At 38.8% G+C, this 8,457-nt stretch overlaps 1 protein-coding gene across 2 annotated transcripts in view; it reads right to left on the bottom strand.

Moving 5' to 3' along the window:
* Positions 1–1,349: 1,349 nt before the first annotated feature.
* The window catches only part of LOC133626363 (heat shock protein HSP 90-alpha A2-like), a 69,598-nt gene continuing 62,490 nt past the window's right edge, over positions 1,350–8,457 (bottom strand). For both annotated transcript variants that reach the window (XM_062004914.1, XM_062004915.1), the window contains exon 9: positions 1,350–1,393. The gene's annotated coding sequence lies outside the window, so the exon portion shown is untranslated. The remainder of the gene's footprint in view (positions 1,394–8,457) is intronic.

Genomic DNA, 8,457 nt, shown 5'->3' with positions numbered 1-8,457 from the left:
GAGGCAAATTCCACAGACACAGATGAGCTCAAATCATGCTGTAAATGATTTACTACTGAATTATCAGGTGCCTGACTATGGCTTAGTCTTTGCAAGGTAATTTTAAGGAGTAAATAATATTCCTGATTAACTGTAATCTGGACCAACACTAGAAGAAAAAAACAGCCAGTGAAATAATTATTCAAGAGTCCCAAGGCTTCTTCAAGTCTCTAGAACCATGATTTAGCTGAATAAAATTAGATATCCATGTCTATAACCATGTTTAGTCACAATTCATCATCTGCTCCAAAACAGATATCTTAGAAGCCAATTTGCACAGAGGGAAGCACTAGGGACATGTAGAACTCAGTTTCGAGACTTCAGCTGTCAGTATTTATTGGGTCATAGACTCAAGTAAGTCAGCACAGTCAAAGAATAAGATATACACACATGCCTTCCATGTTTTTCCACCTATTCTCAGTCTTCATCTTAGTCATCACTTCTGCAGAGATACCTTTTTTTTCAAGCACAAATGAGACCATTCCATTAATAAAATGCATGGCAATCAAGATGTATATAGGGAAAAGAGTAATCTCTGTCACACAGCTCTGAAAGCACAATTTGCTATGTCAAAAAAGAAATCAGCAGAAAGTACACCCAGCAAACCTCTTATCTTCAACAACAGACTCGGTGAACAGTAAACACCAGGGGAACTGGGTCAGTCAATCCATACACATTCCTATACGTGGGCAATACTCTTTCACTACAGAGCATACTACATTCTCACAGCCTCTTGTGACAGTGTTTACTGCCATTTTCATCTCATGAGGCTGACATGGAGCGGCATAGGAACCAAAAGAAGAAAACAGAGAGAAAAATTGCCATGGAAGCAATTAAAAGAATGACCTGCTCCACTCTTCATTATACTATGGTTTATTTACTTCTGTCCAGTGAGAGTTTCTGTCCTCATAATCTAGATAACTTTCACAGTTTGCTCCTTCCCTCTTGCTTTTTGGTTCTTTGGCTCTTTAATCCTTCAAGAAAAATCTCACTCACTCTTCTCTGAGTGGTGTAGTATATTTGTAACTGGCCACATCCCTTAAGTGCAGAGAATGGGCCAATTACAACTTTGATATTGTACATAATTGATACCTTCCAAATTATGTGTGAAATATACCTTATAGATTAATATTTATTGATTAATATAAATATTTCATCATATTAACTTTCTGCAGTCCATTAGGATTAGTTAGAATAACAATTATGGAATCCTATTATGCAAAAGGTTAGAAGTTTTATGAGGAAGTAACATATTTTTCTAACCACTAAGAAAGATCTGCTTGAGATTATTGTATTGACTTACGTTGGCAGACATAAGAGTCACTCAAACTTCTCCCAGGTACTGTGTAGTCACCTATGAAAAATAAAACCAAATCTGTGATAAGTAATGGAGGTATTTACACCTCTGTTTTATGAGTGGCAAATAAGATAGATAATGAAACCTCATTTAAACTGTAGATAAAATTCTACTACAATTTTGCCAAGCCAGAACTTTACTTGTGGATGTATAAGTACCAAAAGCCACATGCCACATGATGACAGAAAAGAGAGAAGAATTCAGAGCCTCTACATTTTGGACTACCTAATGAATCATAATTCTATCGACAGGTTGCTGATTTACATGAAATTGGTACTGATTCATTATGAGCTAGGTAGAACCCATCTATTCCTGTAGAGAAGTAAAGAATCAAGAAATATCACCACTGTTTATCCAGATCTGGATGGTGCTAGGTTTAAAAAAGAAACCAAAATTGTAACATATTAACCTGAATGAGAGAAGCCATCTCTTAAGTTCTTTCCGAGAGAATGCACTCTTTGTATCTAAACAGATATCTGATGCTGTTGTTAAGTGTACTGAAACTGAGCAATCAATGTTAATGACTTGTGAATTCATATGACAATTTCAAGCTTAAAGGCAATATTTTATAAAAATCCTTAGGAAGAAAATAATGTGGGAACTAGTGGTAGAAAATTCATTGCAACTGTTTTAATGGGTACAGATTTCAGAGCTTTCTTATTTTTCTTATTAATTCTGTTTGCTGTTTTGAAACCATAAAGTGATTAATTTTCTGGATAATAATTCAAATATTTTATATTTAAGTATCTCTGCCCATATGCAGCCACATCTGTGAAAAAGAAATAGCAGGTGTTTCATTTTTATGGTTTCCTTCTGTTTTTTCTTGACAAGTCCATTTGTTATTCTAAAAGGAAATGAGTAATCTCTGAGCCCATTTGATTTGGAATAGAGTGCCCTGTCTGTTTATTGTCATTAGTATTCCCATTGCAATAGTCTGGCCATTACATAACTAGATACATTTAGCTAGTGAGAATAAAAATGTTCTGTGCACCATTTGACTTGATCCATAAAAGAACAAACCTATTAGACCAATACCGCTCAATTTTATTAGTTGTCATAGAACTAATTTTAAATCAAATGTTGTTCAGACTTCTCACATGCTAACACCTGTACGCTTACATACTGTAGCTAACAAAACTTTGCAGATGCATGCATCAGATTCTGTTTCTTTTAGTTTACTGTGATGTGGTGAGAAGGTGGTGAAGGAAAAACTTCATCCTAAATGCCACTGTGGTCTTTAATCATCCAGAAACAGGCATGTGTGATTTCATTATGCTGAGTTTATTATATAGACAGGAATAGCTACTGTATGTAATACAAAACAAACATAAATAGTTTCTTTTCATTCCTGGAATGAAAGGACGAGCTTGTAAGCTCCACAGTACTCTGGACAAAACCTGAACAATTTCAATGTTTACCTCAACGAAAGCTCCAGCCAATGATTTGGCTTTATTGAGGGTGATAGGTAACAACAGATCACAAAATCTGCTCTCTCCTCTACACGAGGAAGTCGGAAAGAGTAGCTCTAGAGGTGCTTGGCTGCCAGTCAGAGCCAACCTAAAAAAGTGCCAGCAACTGGTGATACGAAGTATACAGACGCATCCATCCTCTGCCATTTGGAGCCATTTGAAGATCCTGCTTTTAGAGGGAGCTTTGGTCACAGCTTCTCTATGCCTTTAAGCATGTCTCTATGGAAGTTGTTGGAGATGATTATCAGTACTGAGACATTCTAGTTGTCTCAGTGCCTTTGAAATAGTATAATTTGCATCATCAGGTCTTAAATATGCAGTTATCAATACAGTAAATGTGCCATTGGTTTGGACCTTATTAAGACAAAATTCCTCTGTTAATTTTTAAGCTGGAGTTTTAGTCCTTTTTTGGTGGTTTTCCTGTGAAATCCTTTTAGATCAATCAGGGTTAAAAATAGGAAATGAAATTATGTTCTAAAATAGCTCATGCTCTAATGTTATCAAATTTCTTTGCTCTATAAATAGTCCTTTAAAACTCAAATGTCTCTTAAAGACTTTAAACAAAGGGAGGGAAAAAAAAGATTTCAAAGACACAATTGTCTTTTTTTTTTTCTTATCAACTAGTGCTGAAGTAAAGCATGTCCTTATCATTTTGGTAAGACATTGCCTAAGCGTTGCCACGTAATTAGCAATTTTCCAGCTATTCTCCATTTTTTTTAAATCTTCAAATACCTTGTTAATTTAGAAAACAATTAAGGTTTTTCTGTAGACTTACTACATTTTGCCTAAACCATCTCAGTATTCATGATATGAGGCAATTATTGATATGAAATGTGTACCAAATTTCCGTACAGAAACTTTCCAGTAGAGAGAGAATCCTTTATAAGTGAATAGTTTTGGCAAGTGATTATACAAGCTACACATTCAAACAGCAATAAGCTATACAGTTTCAAAATGGAAACCTTGGTTGGAAGTAAAAACATCTTGTATGAAATATTTCTCAATAGAGTGATGCCCTTGAATTTTAAATCACTGTTTACACAAGAAATCAGTTTTATTAAGGGTTTGCCTATTGTTCTTTGTTCAGGTTTAAACTACAGGCTTTCCTCTTTAAAAAAAAAATGATCTTTTTTATGGCAAATTTTACAAGTCTGAGAAGATATACCACTACTTTGATTGTTAGGGACAATCTGATACAAAATGTTAGTCCCTTCCCTTCCTTTCCCTCCTCTTTTTTTCCTGATAGAGATCATCTATTTGCCAAATGAGTGTCTGTCAAAAGAAGTGAACCCATGGTACTGCGCTTGTTTGCTTCTTTCCAAGGGAATTTTGTTGCACTTCATGATTTTGTGAAGAAGAAGATTGCAATATTAAAAGATAAAAATTTGGCTGGATATTCCTAGGTACTGTTCTTGTCTCTATTTTATACTGAATCAATTTGGTCTCCCTGTAAGAAGACTGAGGTATGTTGGTGGGACAGGCCCATTTCTAAGACTCAAATTCACCATAACTGTAAGCAGAGAAGTAAAAGAGAAGTACAGAACATGCATCTAAACCCTGCAGATAGCTTGAATACTCCTGAAGTCCACTAGACCAATAGAGGAGCTCCAAAAGAGAATTTTCTGTGTCCAACAAATTGATGTTACCAAATATAGGTAAAGCCTGTCTTGTGTAAAACTAGGCTAGAGGCACTGGGCCTACGAGTTTATTGAGTAAGTAAAAGCCACTTACCAATTTGCACTGAAAGACTTCAAAAACATTCCACACCAAGAAAGAGTGAAAGCTTTTGAGAGGTACTAGAACTCGAAAAATTGTAGAGAAACTTCTGGGATAGCTCTGAGGATTTTAAATTCAAACATACCACTTTGGAAATCTAGTAGAATACATAGTGAGGAGTCAGATATCGAAAACTAAGGAAAAGTGAGTTTGAAACTTTGATGTGGGTAGAAAGCAGAATTAATAGCAAAAATAGGTTCCAAATTAATTATCCCGGACTTACTCTCTTCTTCTGTAGCACCTTTTTTACATATGAAGTAATGAAGTGATCTCTAAGGAGTTAACAAAACATCTCCGTAGCATTGCAACTAATATTATTTTTCTTTAGATATCTACTGAACAGCAAAGTATAGAAATTTAAGAAAAATATACAATTTAAAACTACAGCTCATCCTGAATATGGCAGCAAACAGTAACATTTCCTTTGTCAAAACATCACGGTTTTTGTAACTAACATTGGCCATCTCTGTGACAGAAAGAGAAGATATCCTCAATGGTTCACCAATTAAATAACATGTTTTGGATAGAACAATCAGAAGCAGTATGCATGGAAATGCTATTTGTTTTCTAAAGTCTTAAAATCCTGGATTTCTGCAGTGAATACTGAGACAGTAAAGTTTATATTAAAGTATTCAGAAAGGAAAACCCTCAAAAAATTGAGATGTGTCCACATTAACTTGTTTTTCAAACAAACTTTTTATGTGGGGACATATTTTCATGTGACTAAACATGTTGATACAGAACACTCGTTCACTACAACTTTCCTAACAAGCTGACTGCTTTTCCTTTCATCCAAAAAATGCAGTGTAATTTCTACAGAAATGCATCTCCCTTCTGATGAAAGGCTGAGGGAGCTGGGGCTCTTTAGCTTGGAGGAGACTGAGGGGTGACCTCATTCATGTTTACAAATATGTAAAGGGTGGGGGTCAGGAGGATGAAGCCAGACTGTTCTCAATGATGGTCAATGATAGGACAAGGGACAATTGGTACAAGCTGGGACATAAGAGGTTCCAAAGAAACATAAAGAAAAACTTCTTCCCTGTGAGGGTGAGGGAGCACTGGCACAGGCTGCTCAGATGGGTTGTGGAGTCTCCTTCCCTGGAGGCATTTAAAAACTACCTCGATGAGTTCCTGTGTAGTCCTGCTGTGTCAGGGCGGTGGGACTAGATGATCTTTTGAGGTCCCTTCCAAACCTTAAGATTCTTTGATTCTGTGATTACTAATTTCTAGAAAAACAAGTAGCAATGACGCTGAAAATTCTGCCTCTTGCTCTGTGTTAGACGTAATACAATGAAAAGAAACACCAATGACCCCTACACAAGTGAAAACTTAAAAAAAAAAAAACATGATAAAGAGTTTTGATCAAGTTTTAATGATTTTCACAATCCCATGGTAAAACAACCACACTTGTTAATCTCTTTCACCATTCATACTCTTGTCCACTTTTCTCAGTCAGTATAAATATTTTTCATAAAAATTAGTTGCCATTTTCAAAAAATGTGCAGAGGTCTTAGTAATAGCAGACTGTGACTTATTTTTGTTTAAGGTTTTGTATTACATAGCTACACAAAAGAATTATTAAATTAGCTACAAGTTGACCTTAGGAGTAGAGTTTTACATATACTTACCTCTTTGAGAAATATGCACAAGCTTCTATATTTTCTTCAGAAATACAGATACAGATTTTTTTCTTTTAAATTCTGTAGCCTTTAAAATATACTGTGCTTTACTTTAAATGAACAGACACTTCTATCTCACAAATGCTGTGGCATTCCATATATAAGCTTGTAAGCATTACAACGAACAGCCTGTGAAATTTGAAAACAATACAGGTCTGGGGGTAAGTTTTGAAGGATTTTAAGGTATGCATACGAGTGCAGTTTTGAGTAAAGCACATAATAATCCTAAAAACAAAAAGAAATACTGGTTGGATCCTGCAGGAGATCACCTTCAGGTACACTTATTTTCACAAAATCACAGAATGGTATGGTTGGAAGGGACCTTTAGAGATCACCTAGTTCAATCACCCTGCAGAAGCAGGTCCACCTAGATCAGGTCACACAGGAACATGTCCTGGCATGTCTTCCTTAAAGACCTCCAAGGAAGGAGACTCCACAACCCCTCTGGGCAGCCTGTGCCACTGCTCTGTCACCCTTACAGTGAAATAGTTTTTTCTTATATTTAAGTGGAACGTTTTGTGTTCCAGCTTGATCCCATTACCCCTTGACCTATTTCTAGCTAGAATACAAAAAAAGGGATGCCCCAACCTCCTGACAACCAACCTTTAGATACTTATGTTAATAAGATCTCTCCGTCAGGACTGAAGCTAAGAAGGCATTCAGTAGTTCAGCCTTCTCTGCATCTTCTCTCATCAGGAGACTTCTGTGTTCAGCAGCAGCCCACATTTCCCCTAATCTTCTTTTTTGCTGATGATGCACCTGAAAAATTCCTCATTTGCCTTTACCTTCCTGGCCAGGTTGAAATCTAAAAGGCCTTTAGCCTGCCCGGTTGCACCCCTGCATGCTCTGGCAATATTCCCATATTCCTCCCAAGAAACCATGCCCTGTTTCTACCTCTCCTAGATGGCTGCTTTCTCCCTGAGTTGTCTTAGTGGATTTTGTTCATCCACGTTCAGGCCTCTTTTTTCCTGCTTTCTTGCATGTGGGGACACACTGACCTGGGGGCCTGGACAAAGTGGCGCTTGAAAATCAAGCAGCTCTCTTGGGCACTTCTGCCTTCTAAGATCTTATCCCATGAGATCCCTCCAAGAAAGTCCTTGAAGGGGCCCTAGTCAGCTCACCTGTAATCCAGACTTGCAGTCCTGCTTGGTGTGTCCTGCTTCTTCCACAAAGGATCTTGAACTCCATCATCTTATGGTCACTGCAGCCAAGGCTGCCTCCAACCTCCACATCCCCATCCAGACTAAGTCCAGCAGCACATCCCTTCTCCTTGGCTCCTTGACCACTTGTGACAGGAAGTTGCCATCAGCACTCTGCAGGAAGCTCCTGGCCTGTGTGTGCTTGGCTGAGTGGCTTTGCCAGCAAATACCAGGGTGCTTGAAGTCCCCGTGAGGACCGGGGATGATGATTGTGAGGCAGCTCTGAGCTGTTTCTTAGAAGGCCTCATCCACTTCTTCCTGCTCAGGTGGCCTAAAGTGCCACAGCACTATCACCCACACTAGCCTGCCCCTTTGTTTTCACCCAGAAGCACTCACCCCAGCCCTCATCCCCACCCAGGCAGAGCTCAATGTGCTCTAACTGCTCTCTCACCTAGAGAGCAACTCCAGCCCCTCGCCCCAATTGCCTGTGTTTCCTAAACAGCACATAGGCATGGCTGGCTGTGCTCCAGCCCCGTGAGCTGGCACAGCATGTCTGTGTCACTGGCGTGAGATCATGGGCGCCCTATATCTGAACCCACCTCTCTAGTTCCCCCTGCTCACTCACTAGTCTCTCGCATGTGCCTCTTGACAGTGAGTCATCCACAATCAGCACCCCCCGCTTTTTACAGTGCCCACTGCCTGTTGCCAGTGAAACAGTTGGTGGTGGATTGCTGTTGAGATTTCCCCACCCAGACCTTGTTTATTCATGACCACCATTATTAGAGCTACAAACGTGTATTTTATTGGAACGTCGGAGGGAGGGTCGCGAAGCCGAGAGGGTCCTGGAGATGGTCGTGTACCGGAGAGTGGCGAAGTGGAGAGGGGAGAGGATGACGATGCGGAGAGAGTCTTGAAGTGGAGACGATCGTGGAGAACATCGTGAACTGGAGAGCACCGTGAACGTTGAGAGTGTTGAGAAGCAGAGAGTCCTGAAGGGG

Source organism: Colius striatus, chromosome 11 (assembly GCF_028858725.1).
Source record: "Colius striatus isolate bColStr4 chromosome 11, bColStr4.1.hap1, whole genome shotgun sequence".
Taxonomy (NCBI): domain Eukaryota; kingdom Metazoa; phylum Chordata; class Aves; order Coliiformes; family Coliidae; genus Colius; species Colius striatus.
Note: the sequence above shows the minus strand (reverse complement) of the source record. Positions and strands in the feature narration are given on the sequence as shown.